The 13,547-nt window shown below is 49.7% G+C and overlaps 1 protein-coding gene across 4 annotated transcripts in view; it reads right to left on the bottom strand.

The window, feature by feature from the left end:
• RRBP1 (ribosome binding protein 1) overlaps window positions 1–12,387 on the bottom strand; it is a 68,559-nt gene extending 56,172 nt beyond the window's left edge. For 2 of the 4 annotated variants that reach the window (XM_025398697.1, XM_025398696.1), the window contains exon 1: window positions 12,126–12,387. The gene's annotated coding sequence lies outside the window, so the exon portion shown is untranslated. Of the gene's footprint in view, window positions 1–10,105; window positions 10,183–12,125 lie in introns of all 4 variants that reach the window. The other 2 variants (XM_025398698.1, XM_025398699.1) reach the window with 2 other exon arrangements.
• Between the last annotated feature and the right edge of the window lie 1,160 nt (window positions 12,388–13,547).

Genomic DNA, 13,547 nt, shown 5'->3' on the forward strand with positions numbered 1-13,547 from the left:
AGAACACCCCAAGTATCCAGATGGAAAATAATACACCCTATGGAGTCTTACATGTTTTCAGAGTGACTTCTTAGTTTTTCATAGTTTTCACACTCTAAAGGTAGCTCTGAAGTTTCATTTTCTGCTTGTTGCTGGTATACGGAAACGTAACTGATTCCAGGAGAGTGATTTATTTCCCCCACAGCAACTTGCCTAATTCTAGTAACGTATCTGTCGATTAAAAAAAAACAAAAACTACACATATAAGCATATGAATCTCAGTTTTGTTCCTTTCTTCCCAATTTCCTATTATTTGCTTAATTTTTCTTGAATTTTTGCACAGGGGAGGACCTTCAACACAGTGCTGAAGAGAAGGAATGACAGCAAGTATTCTGTTTTTCTCCTATCGAAGGGAAAGATTTAGGTGCCTCTCTCTTTAGTGTGAGGTTTGCTAAGCCTTTTTGTAGGCATCCTTTATCAGGTTAAAGAGGTGGCTTTCTTATTCCCAGTTTACATAAGTACATGTTGAACTTTATCAAATACTTTATCTGTACTTATTAAGATAATCATACTATTCTACTATAACCTGTAGGTGTGGAAGGTGAATATAAGCTTATTTTTAAACGTTAAACCAGGTTTGAACTCCTAGGATAAAACGATTTAGTCATACATACTGCTGGATTTGGTTTTTCTTTTCAGGTATTAGATCTGACTGATGGTTTTCTTTCCTCCTCCTATTCTTGTCAAGTTTTGTAACAAGGTTGGCTGGCATCAAAATCAGTACTGTAGGGCTCTTTTTTTTTTTCCCCCATTGTTTCTACTCTTTAGCAATTACCTTTAAAAAAAAAAAAAAAGTAACACACAGCGCTCACAAAATTCAAAGTTAAATCTTTACCCTCCCCCCATTAATTCTATTATCCCTTCCAACTTAGATGTTACTGTTTTCATGTATTTAATCTTATCCTTGTTCCAGCCTCTCCAACATTATTCTTTTGAATGTATTTAGAATTGTCCAAATATTTACCACTTTCTTTACTCATCATTGCTTGTTATATCTCTCTTTTTCCCCTTCCCATCACTTTCCTTCCAAGAACACCCTTGAGAAGTTCCTTTAGCAAAGATCTGTCAGTAGCTATCTTGGGTTTTTATCTTAAAACGATCTTTTCACTCTCGCTGTTGAATTTTTCCCTCGAGTTGCTGTATCGCTAATGTCTACATGTGGATTTATTTTTATTTATCCTGCTTGGGTTTTGGTTTGGTGTCTTATGCATTCCGCAAAATTCTCAGTCATTAGCTCTTCAAGTACTGGCTCTGTCCTCGCTCCTCTCCTGGAACCCCAATTAGACACACTTCTGAATCTACTCTTTCTGAATCTTAATTGGTCTTACAAATTATTCATCTACGTGATTCTCTAAGATAAATTGTATATATTTCTTCTCTACTTTCCAGTTCATTCACTCTCTTCAGTTTTATGTAATCTGCTAGTAAACCCAGCGGTTAGATTTTTACTACAAAGACATGAACTTTTCATGTCTACAAGTTGTTCCTGGTTCCTTTTTCAAATTTGTTAGGTCATTGTGTCGTTTCCTCTTCTTCGTAGATATTTTCAATCTTGCCTATTAGTTTGAGTAAGGCCTTTAAAATCTCCGTCAACAAGTCCATTATCTTACGTTTTCCGAGGTCTGTTCCTGCTGGTCCTCATTCAGTGCTTTCATTCTTTGTATTTAGTTGTTCCTAACTATGGACTGTTCTCTTTCGTTTGATAATTACACCTGGGCATTTGGTGAGCCCAGGATAAAGGTGCAGTCCTTCAAAGATCTGCTCGCCCCTGGACTGGCCCAGGAGCACTAGCTGTGCAGGTCCACTCTCAAATAAAGAATCTTCAAATCAGCTTGGAGTTTCCCACTACTCAGGCCACGGGATCTGCATGAGGGACAACTTGTGATACCCACGTCTCAGAATGTGCCCCTCCCTACCCTGCCTGTAGGGTGAGAATGGGCTTACCTCTGACTCCCCTTCTCCCTGAAGGTGTCATGGCTCCTTGCGGTTCCAACTCAAGGAGCCCGTTTCTTATCACGCTGCCAGCATGAATCTCTGCCCCCGTGCCTGGAGACGCTATCAGAACTTAAGAGTTTGCCCATTTTGCCAAAGGCCCTCAGGGTTGTCCTTATCCTCTTGGGTCACTCATTTCACCGCCTGCCTCAGTGTCTTCCATTCTAGGCTTGTCAGAGGGTATTTCTAATGTCATTTACCTCTTGTTCAGGCCATCCAGCAAATTAGAAGACTGGTTCAGGCCACCCAGCCTATCCTATCAGCAGAAACCCAGTGTTGTCACCCCCAACAGCCAAACCAAATCCCAGCCAACCATGCTCTTCAAAGAAAAGGGAGCACGTGGCTGCCATGTGCCAGGAGGCTGGCTGTGCCAGGGAGACTACTGCCAACTCTGGACCTGGATATACCATTCTTCATGACTAGGTGGACCAGGGAGGAAGGGCTCCTGCAGGAGTATCCCGACACCGCCAAACCCTGGAGGTTAGCAGAGCTTCTAATTAGAAACGCATGGGCCAGAGCTAAATGAGGTCTGGTACCCAACTGTTGGTTCTTTTGTTTTTAAGAAATTAACTCTGTGGGGGAAGAGTTCTGATGAAGAATTCAATCTCAAGATATGAGCTTCGCTGAATTCCCTTCCATTAACTCCTTTGAGAAGAGCTGCGTTTCCACTCAGGTTTATATTAGGAAGTATCACCTGCTCATCAGCAATAAAATCTGACCGTCTCACAAGCCCTTTGCAAAGGCCCACCTTTGATTAACGAATTCTGTCAGCCAAACATCCTATCTCCGTGACAGCGGAGAACTTCAGCCTGAGTGAGTCATTTCTTATTTATTATCAGCGGTAACTCAAAATTCATTTTGGTTCCCTTTTAGAATCAATCACTTTATAATATATTCCAAGGTCTCATTCATATACTGTTGGTGGGAGTATAAATTAGTACAAGCACTTCAGACAAAAAGTCTGGCACTTTCTTTTAAAGCCGAGCACCTACCTCCTTCTGGTCCTGCAATTCCACTCCTAGGTGTACTGACCCAATGGAAATGTGTATAGACATTCACCAAAAGTCTGTGGCATGACTGTTCACATAAGTATTATTTATAATAGCCCCAAACCGGAAACTCTCCAAGTAGCCACCTACAGTAACATGAATAAACTCATATATTCACATGCTGGAATAGTGAACAATGAGAACGAACAAACTACAATTACCCCAACAACCTGACAAGTCTTACACATAATGTTGGGTGAAAGACACGAAAGAGCATATGCCATTCGAGTCCATTTACATCAAGTTCAAACACAGCAAAATCAATCACTGGTATTAAGAAGAGAGCAGGTATTCCCTGCCCAGGGATGGGCAGCAGCTGGAAGCTGGGCACAAAGGGAGGTTGGGGAGGTCGGGAATAATCTATTTCTTGATCTGCTGGTTAAACAGGCGTGTTTAGTTTGTGGATACTTATTGTGTAGACCCATGATAGTGCATTTTTCTGTATATATTTTACTTGAAAGAGTTTAAAACGTGTGTCATATTTCCTTGGAAAACGTGCCCCACAGATCCTGGAGGAGGAGCATCTTTAAGGCCCAAAGAATCTGTTAGGGAGCCCTGTTACTACTGCCACCTCCCAGCGCTCACACCCACACAGGATTGCTCCCTTCAGACAGGAAGTAACTGGAGCCAGGGTCAAGGCAGGCAGTCACCTCCTGATCTGACAGGGCAGTGACTCAGAGGGACCCACAGCCCTTTATGGTCCTGTGGCCATGCCACCATGCTCTCCTGAAGTCTTTCTTTCTTTCCTTTTTTGAGATGGAGTCTCACTCTGTCGCCCAGGCTGGAGTGCAGTGGTGTGAACCTCCGTCTCCCTGGTTCAAGCGATTCTCCTGCCTCAGCCTCCTGAGTAGCTGGGATTACAGGCATGTACCACCATACCCAGCTAATTTTTGCATTTTTAGTAGAGACGGGGTTTCACCATGTTGGCCAGGCTGGTGTCGAACTCCTGACCTCAGGTGATCCGCCCACCTTAGCCTCCCAAAGTGCTGGGACTACAGGCTGAGCCACCATGCCCAGCCCACCTGCAGTCCTTTAAAAAAATCAAACTGTACAGAATAAGTCTCCAGATCTTCCAACTTAAGAGGGATATGACTTAAGAAGGAAAAGACTAGCTGAGCTTCAGAGCAGTGACTAAAGTTGACCTTTTAAGAGTCCTTTGACACATCACCAATACGACTTTTCATTAAGAGTTTCAATAATTCATTTACTCTTCAGCATTGACTCCTTCCTCCCCTCAATCACTGTGATTACTATTCTGAAAATTAAGATTTTCCTTTCTAATTACTACAAATACCCAGAACTACCAAGGAAATAAAAATGTATTCATAAAACTAAAGCTACATCTAATTCCTATTCAGGATCAGACTTAATTAAAAACCAATTTAATGCAGTTGAGCTGTATACTTTAATCACTGAATGAGAACTTCATAAAAACACACCACTTGAGTTTGAACAAGGGTCTTTCACCTTTCCAAGTAAAATGAGTAGGTCGGACATTCCCATTAGAAAGGGCTAGAATCTAATATCTACTCTTCTTCACCTAAAATCAACAGGAGAGAAGAGGAGAAACGAAGGATGGGGCTAGACCTGGTATTGCCTCTTCCCAACCAGACCACCCTGGCTCAGCCATTGCTCCTCCTGCTTAGCGGACTGCCACACAAAATTCCTCTGAGAAAAGAAAACCACCATGAGGTGAGGCAGGAGACGAACCTTGTCCCCTCCCTCACTTCCTAGCATGATGAGGACTGACCAAGAGAAAAGAAAATGTAATGCCAACTATAAGAATGCTCCCTTCTCCCGCTAAGGAACACTTTTGCTCACTAAACACAAAATCTACCTCTTTTCAGAGCAAGCCAGCACACTGTTCACACCCAAAACACACGTTCTGTTTCCTGGTGAGTGTGTCGTCACTGAGATGCTCAGTTACTCTGCAAGGCCCACCTCACACTCGTTGGTTGTACAAGGAATTAAAGGATGCTCACAGCCAAGTCTCCCCTCCAGAACTGGTGCAAGCACCTGGGAAGGGCCCAGTCCTGTCAAGGTGCCATGCATGATGGACTCCCAGAGACACTGGGATGAATCTAACTAGGCTGGAGACTGAGGGCTTCCAAGAAAGAGCCAACATCCACATCACCTCCTAAGGCTCACTTCAAACCCCAGCCTCCACTGGCAGGGCAGGATGTCCACATTTAACAGTGCCCGCCGCATGTGACTGTCAATTTCTCAACTGGAGCCAGGCTGGAGTGAATCAAAACTTCACTTGCATTTGGCTCTGGAATATGTTTTTGTGTTTGTTTTTGATGCTCTAGGAATCCAGACTCCTTCGGGCTACATGATATACTCACAGAACACCAGCGCTACAAAATCATCTCCATTAGCCAGCAAGAATGGGCACCTACTGCGTGCCAGTCACTGCCCTCGACACTGGGTATACCTCAGGAAACAAAAGCTACATCCCTGCACTGGTAAAGCTTACGCTTCAGAGGGGGAGATGACAAAGTCAGTCAAATACGGGACATGTCAGGTGGTGATGAAGAGAAAGTGATGCAGAGAAGTGGGGCAGGGAATGGGGGTGGGGGAGCATCAGAGGCTGTCACTCCACACAGGGTAGCCAACAGGCCTGAAGGAGATGAAGGAGCCAGCCATGTGCCATCTAAGGAAAAGCTCTCAGGGATAGGCCAAAGTAGGCTCAAAGGCTCTGAGGCAGAAGCATGCCTGAGGAACAGAGGCCACCATGGCTGGAGCAGAGGGCAGGGAGATGATAGGAGTGAAGCCAGAGTAAAAATGGTGCCCTGAGAGGCCACTGGTCACCTTGACCAAGGAGGGTCTTGAACAGAGGAGTGACATGGTCTGCTGTGGCAACAGACTAGAAGGCAAGGGGTTCACAGGCAAAGGCAGTGAGCCCACCGGAGGCTGGTGAAGTAGCCCAGGGCAGAGGTGAGAGCAGGCTGGGTGTGCTGGCTCACGCCTACAATCCTGGCACTTTGGGAGGCCAAGGCAGGAGGACTGCTTTAGCCCAGGAGTTCAAGACTAGCCTGGGTAACATGGTGAGACACCATTTCTACAAAAAAAAAAAAAAAAAACTTAAAAATTCACTGGGTGTGGTAGCGTGCACTTATGGTACCAGCTACCTGGGAGGCTGAGGCAGGAGGATTAACTGAGCCCGCAATGTTGAAACTGCAGTGAGCAGTGGCTGAGGCAGGAGGATTAACTGAGTCTGCAATGTTGAAACTGCAGTGAGCAATGATTGCGCCATTGTACTCCAGCCTGGGTGACAGAACAAGACCCTCTCAGAAACAAAAAATCAAAAGGTAAGAGCTGTTTGGACCAGGGAGAAGGCAGAAGTGGTGAGAACGGTCACTCTGGCTCTGTCCAGAAGGTAGAGCTGATGGGACCTGCTGTGTACAGGGTACGGGTATGAGACAGTGAGGAGTTAAGGATAAACCGAGGTTTGCGGCCTGAAAGGTGGAGCTAGCCGGCCTAGTTTCACTTTATAGGAGGAGGAAACTGAAGCCCAGGGAAGAGAAGTTGTGTCCAAAGTCACTCACTTATTCCAGGGATTAGAATACCCAACCAGTGCTTCTCCCCCTGCTCCACACAGCAGCTCCATGGGACATGCTGATGACTAGTCCAGTCACACCGGACAGCCCCCAGCCCCTGAGGGACTGCCAATACCCAAGCACGTCACATAAATTGGGGTAGGATGCTGGGCACTGAGGGCGCAGGCCCCGCCCAGAGAGGACAACCACAGTCCACGGCTGCCACATAAGAAAGTCAACCTGGTATAGCCAGAAATTCCCATTTTCTCCCAGAGAACCCAAAAATCTAGATTTTGTTTTTTTTATTTTGAGACAGTCTCACTGTCGCCTAGGCTGGAGTGTAGTAGTGTGATCTTGGCTCACTGCAACATCCACCTTCCAGGTTCAAACGATCCTCCCGCCTCAGCCACCTGAGTAGCTGGGACTACAGGCACATGCCGCCATGCCTGGCTAATTTTTGTATTCTTTATAGAGATGGGGTTTTGCCATGTTGCCCAGGCTGGTCTCAAACTCCTGGGCTCAAATGATCCACCCGCCTTGGCCTTCCAAAGTGCTGGGATTACAGGGATGAGTCGCTGCGCCCAGCCCAAACAAATCTAGATTTTAATGAAAAAAAAAAAACAAAACTAAAAATTTCCAGTTTTAAAAGGTGACTCAATTGCTTAATAACATGAGGTCAGTGAAACAAACTGCATATGGAGGCCAAGTTCAGTTCACACAGGGCACCAGTTTGGAATTCCTCTCAAGACAGCCTAACAGACCTTGTTTGCTTATACCTTGCCCAGGGTAGAGAATTAAAGATTTGAATTCAAGATGGTCTTTTATTCCAACTTTTGAGTCAGCAGATGATATTCATTATCACTATAAATAGTCGGTAACTTCCAGTAGTCTCAGTAGGCCTCCTTTCTGACCAGAAAGAGATCAAGTGGCTGTCCATCATTCAGCTTCTTCCTTTAAAGTTAAACTTTGGTTTTATGTTATTCTTTACAGAGTACTAATACTAAGATGAGCCCAGAAGTACAACCAAGAATTCAAAAATTCTTCCCCAATACTGCCCAATTATCCTTTCAAAGTTATATGGAGGCCGGGCACGGTGGCTCATGCCTACAATCCCACCACTTTGGGAGGCTGAGGAGGGCAGATCACCTGAGGTCAGGAGTTCTAGACCAGCTTGACCAACATGGTGAAACCCCGTCTCTACTAAAAGTACAAAATGAGCCGGGCGTGGTGGCGCATACCTGTAATCCCAGCTACTCAGGAGGCTGAGGCAGGAGAATCGCTTGAACCCGGGAGGTGGAGGTTGCAGTAAACCGAGATCACGCCATTGGACTCCAGCCTGGGCAACAAGAGCGAAACTTCGTCTCAAAAAAAAGAAAAAAAAGTTAAATGGAGAATAACAGAGCTGTGTAAATAGTCACCGGTATAGGAACCAATTTATGACACCCAAGAACACTGGAACTCCAACACTTTGGAACTGAAAAGGTTTTGGGACTGGACAGGTATTCTAGTCTTGCCAAAAAAATCTAAGTTAGAAATCACAAAATGTTTTTGATAAGTTAAAGTTGCTGCCCACTGTTTACGGGTGGAACACATATGTTACTGAATGCACATAAAGGACACACAGATATGTCTGGTTTTGGCTTCAGGAGACTTGGGCAGAATTTGTCTGCCTAAGAAAAGTCTCCTAGGAGGACCCTGAACTAATTTTCCATATGCTAAGTGAGAGTGCCTCCTTGCCTAGGCACTGTCACTTAGAATTAAATATTTACCTTCCCTTACAAGCCATCACTTTCTACCTAATATCTATTTATTTTCTGTCTTTGTTACAAGTCACCATTTTGATGCTGAGGGCATGGGGTAAAAAAATCTCTCCAGGGCAGGGCCACCATCTGTGCAGCCCCCATCCCACTCCTTTTTCTTGGAATGCAGTTTACAATGCACGCAAAGAGGCGGGACTAATGCTTTCTCAGGGTGAGATCTTATCAGATGAAGTGTATCAACTGCCACTAGTCAACTGGTTTTGACCTACAGAATGGGCAATTTCGTGTGGCTCAACATATTACCACATGATCAAGAGGAACAGAGACATGAATGTTTAGAGAACACCAGCTACCTCTAGACCAGCGCTTGTCCAGTAGAACTTTCTGTGATGGTGGAAACCATCGACACCCACACTGACCGACTTGTGACTATCGAGCACCTGAAGTGTGGCTAATTTGACTCAGATATTGAATTTTTAATTTTACTTAATTTGAACTGTTTTAAGCTTAAATTGCTACTTGTGGCGACTGTATTGGACAACAAAGTTCTAGACAGTGGCTTTTTCAGGCAAGAACTAGGTCTCACTTGCAGTGTTTGAACACCCACCACACAGGAGACCCTTGGTGAAAAAGATGAAAGGAAAAACACCTTCTGCATTGCCAGATTTTCAAATGCCTCCCCACCTTCCTGCCACTGAAGCTCTTAATTTTGATCTTCAAGTTCTGTGTCTTCCCTTAGGTAATTACTGCCCCAGGAAGGTGGAGGTGTACGGCCAGGAGGGAACATGTGGAAGGCTGGGCCCGCACTGCCTAGCAACTAGGCAACAGGAACTGACCTGACAACCTCCTGACCGGCAGGGCCTCCACCTTCTCATCCACTGAATGGGTGACAACCATTCCTACCCTCTAGAACAGAGTTATTGTAAGGCCTAAATGTAAACCACAGTTGTGGAATCTGATTCTAAAAAGTGAACCTTAAAAACCAAGTTGGACTCAGCTTCATTTATCCGATGAGACAGTTGGGAATAGTTTAACATGTTACGGCTGTCACCTGAAGTGATAATATTTATGATGTTATAGGCCAGGTCTTAACCACTGCAGGCCCAGCATGCACAGATGGACATCACAGTCCCTGCCTTCATCATTCCGACTTGACCATTATTTTTGTTTCTCCTGAAACAAGGTTTTAGCAAAGAAAAACTTGCTGTCTCAACAGAACTGTTGATCCTCTATGTGTCATTCATCTATTAGTTAAAATTCCTAGGGCTAAAAAGACAAGAAGAGTCTGGGTCCCGACACTTTTAAAAGGTGTCCCTGCTACATAATAAACCAATACTCCAATCACTGGCATTTAACCATTTAAACTGAGTTTGGTGCCATGTAATTATTGCAGCCTGTTGAGTTAGGGCTCATTTCAGCAAAGAGCATAATTGCTCAAATGTGACTTGATTTAAGATTTATTTAAAACTCTCCCATCACCAAAAAATATTCATACACCATACCACTGTAAATTCTTAATCTCTCTGTAAATGTTCAGAGACAGATTCCTAAGTATGAAAGGTAAGAGTTGTTACAGTGCCTAGAGCTCTAAACCTCTGCTTCTAAACCCCAAGATCCCTTTCTGGTCTCCCTTCCCCCAACCTTTTCCTCCTCCAGGCCTCCACTGGCCCAGGAGCCCTGCAAGCCGGCTTTGCGGTGCTCCATGCAAAAGGAAAACTTCACCTACTAGGAGGTCTGCCCCCGCCTTTGCTTCAACAGAGAGGGAAATGGCACCTCCAGGACCTCAGAACCGGAAGCTTCTTTCTGGAAGGGAAAGAGGTTGGCAGATCATAGTGGGAGTGACCTTTGGCAAGTTCATAAACGAGTCAAGACATCACACAGTAAGTGGCATGCTGCAGGGTCACAGATTTCTCTAGGTGTCAGATTAACAGGAAGTTAAATCAAACAAGGAGAGTGAGGAGGGAGGCAGGGGCAGTGGGAGAATGTCCCCCAGCTGCACAGGGCCGGGTAACATTCACAGTTGTTCTTCTTGTGAGTGCTGGACAGACGTCCTGGGTCTCTGGGGACACCCAGTTCTGAAGAGGTATCTAATGTGACATGTGAGGCCGTACTAGACCTATTTCTCCAAATTCCTGAAAATGCCATCCGGATGGCCCCTACCCTGAAGGTTTCAGCACACAGAGTGAATAGCTGAGCAGTGACGTGAGAGGCTCCCCAGGTCCCTCAGAGTTTCATTTCCTTGGTGCTTCTCAGTCTCTCCTAACCTCTGACCTCCCAGAGTAATTGCCAAATTGCCTTCTGTTTGTACAAGGTCCCAGCACTTCCCGGCGTGGCTCCCTACCCTGTGAGTGGGTGGTGCTGTCTCCAGGCCACAGATAAGAAACTCGGGTTTATAGGGGCCATGGGACCTGCGAGTAGGCGGCCAGTACGTGGCCCCGGGTGTAGAACCCTGGCTGTGCTACTTCTGCAGCCCCGTGCCCGCCGCGGTGCCGGAGCCAGGCCCCACCTTCCTCCCGTGTCCCGCACTTCCCTACAAACGCATCCCAACTGAACAGCCAACACTTGCGGCTCCTTCCTACAAGTGCTGGGTCTCCACAGCTTTTCTCGCAAATCGAAGCCAACAGGAGCCCCGATTTGCAGACGGGGAAATGGAAACCCCGAACGAAACAACTTGGTCGGTGTCACCCTCGCAGGCCGGGACACTGTAGAGCTAAAACTCGCGACTTATCACCCGGGGAGGGGTTCCTGAAGCATCGCGGGCGCCCCACTGGAAGCGCAGACCCCGGCCTGCCTCCCCTACTCAGGGCGCCGCGGGGAAGCCGGGCAGGCCGGGGCGGGCGCCAGGCCCGGTGCCAGCGCGTTTGGCCGGCCCGGAGGTGTCCGCTTCCGCCCGGGGCTGGCACCGCCGGCCCATTCATCGTGGCCGCGGGCGGGGCGGGCCGGGCCCCGGATGCCCTCGTCCCCCCGCCGGGAGCCCTCGAGCCAGGCTCCGCGCCGCCTAGTCGGGGAAACGGTGGCCCCAGCCCCGCCACCAGGGGGAGCAGGGAGCCGCCTCCCGCACTCCGGGAAGTTGCCACCGCGGCCGCCCGGCGTCCGTGCCATGGACAGACCCCGGGTCCCGGCGCCGCGAGCCCTGCGACCCCGGCCCGCCCCGTCGGGGGCCGTCCCAGCTTCGCGAAGCACCAGCGGGCCGCGGCCCGGGACCGGCGCGCTCGGCCCGGGGGCCCCCATTCAATCCCGCCCTCCTCCCCTCGGCCGGCCTCAGCCGCCTTCCGCCCGCACCCCCACCCCTCCGGCCCGGACTCCAGCCCGGCAACGTCATCCGGCTGCTTCCCGAAACTTAACCCCTTCCTCCGCCAGCTGTGCGCCGCCCCGCCCCGCCGCCAACTTTTTTCGCCCAACTTCGGAGCGCGCTGGCCGGACCGACGGCCCTGCCGGGAGGGAGAGAGGCAGGGAGGGGTCGCCACGTAGCGCCCGCCGGCCGCCGCAAGTCCCCCGACGGCGAGGGCCGCGGGGTCCACACCACGGGGCGCGCCCTGCCTACGCCCCTGCACGGCGCTCGCCCGGCACCCCCGCCCCGAGTTAGACCCCGACCCCGATGGTGCACGGCCGCGGCGGCGGGCGGCGGGCGGGCCGGGGGAGGGGCCGCCGAGGAGACGTGTCACTCGCGGCGCAGCGCGGCCGGCCCCGGCCCCTCGACGGCCCGGCCGCGCGCGGCAGCTGCAGGGCCCGGCCAAGTTTCTTACCTGCAGCCAGAGACACGAGAGGGAGAGCGAGAGGGCAGGAGCCGCCGCCTTCGCCGCCGCCGCGGAGCCGGGAGAGAGGAGCCGGCCGAGCCTCCACCAAGAAACCGCCCCCGAGCAGCTGTAGACGCCGCGACCCTGACGCCGCCCGCCCCGTCCGCCGTCCGCTCCGGCCGCTCGCTGGCTGCGTGCGCGCGTGTGGAGTCGTGGCACTTTCTGCCTCGGAGCTGGCGAACGGCCCCCTCCGCCGGGATCGCCGCCTCCTGCCTTCCCCACCCGGGCCAGCCATTCATCGAGCCGCCTCTTCCTATTGGTCCGCACCCCGCCACTCTGTCTGTAGCTGGCCAGTCAGGACGCGGACGGCCGAGCCGCGGCGGCGGCCATTGGGCAGAGAGGAGGGTCTCCACCTCGGCCAATGGGAGAGGGGAGGAGCTGCAGGGAGGTGAAGGGGGCAGGGCCGGGGAGGGGCGGGGCCGAGCGGCGCGGCGCTCGGCTGTGCGCGGGGCGGGGCGGAGCAGGAACGCCCCGCCCACCGAGGGGGGGGTCTGCGGCCAGCTCCGCCCACTCTGGGCCCGCGGCTCTCCCAGCAGTCTCTGACTATGAGCCGGCTTTGCCTAGGCGGGAAGCAGAAGGTTCGGGTCCCGTCGGCCCCGGGCCTGCGCCTCTGGATACTGCTGGGCTGACATGGCGGTGGCTGAACAGGGTTGCGCAACCGCAAACAGCCAAGGAAGCTGCGTTATTTAAACCCAACTAACTTCCCCCGAAGCAGCGCCCCCTCGGGCCGCGGGGTATGAGGACAAGCTCTGCTGGGGGTCAGCCCAGGGAGGACGAGTTCTTATTATCGAAGAGATTGCAATCAGCACCAGAAGGAATTTCCTTGAGTAAATGGAGGAATTGGGGTGGAAGAGCCAGAAGGTGCACAAGGAATTGAAGCGGAGTCATCGCCCTCGTTGTTAGGGAGGGTACAACTGAGGCACGGTCTGTTTAAGATACTCATCCAAACCACAGCCGGCAGAGCAATAATTACAATTCCCTCTGTGGCCTTTTATTCCATGCGATGGGGAAGGTGAGAGGTTCTGACCTAAGAAAACTCACCCGTGTCACACAAAACGGAGCAACTGGTACTTCCTCATTCCCTAACTTTCTCCCCAATATCAGCCAACACTCAGTCTTCATAATCAATCAAGTCTTTAAATTAAAATAATTTGAGGCTTGATTTTTAACCATTATGTCAGCGTCTCTTAAAGCCAACCCTTTGAACATAAGCCAAAGACAGCTTCTTTGGAATTTTGGATTCTGAGAGACCAAAGGCTGCCTAGACTGCCCCACATCACTTCCCCAGCTCCCGTTGCTGCAGAATCCCGTACCTAACATCTATTTCTTGGATAATTTTCAATCTTCCCCACCCCCATTTGTCACTAGTAC

Source organism: Theropithecus gelada, chromosome 10 (assembly GCF_003255815.1).
Source record: "Theropithecus gelada isolate Dixy chromosome 10, Tgel_1.0, whole genome shotgun sequence".
Taxonomy (NCBI): domain Eukaryota; kingdom Metazoa; phylum Chordata; class Mammalia; order Primates; family Cercopithecidae; genus Theropithecus; species Theropithecus gelada.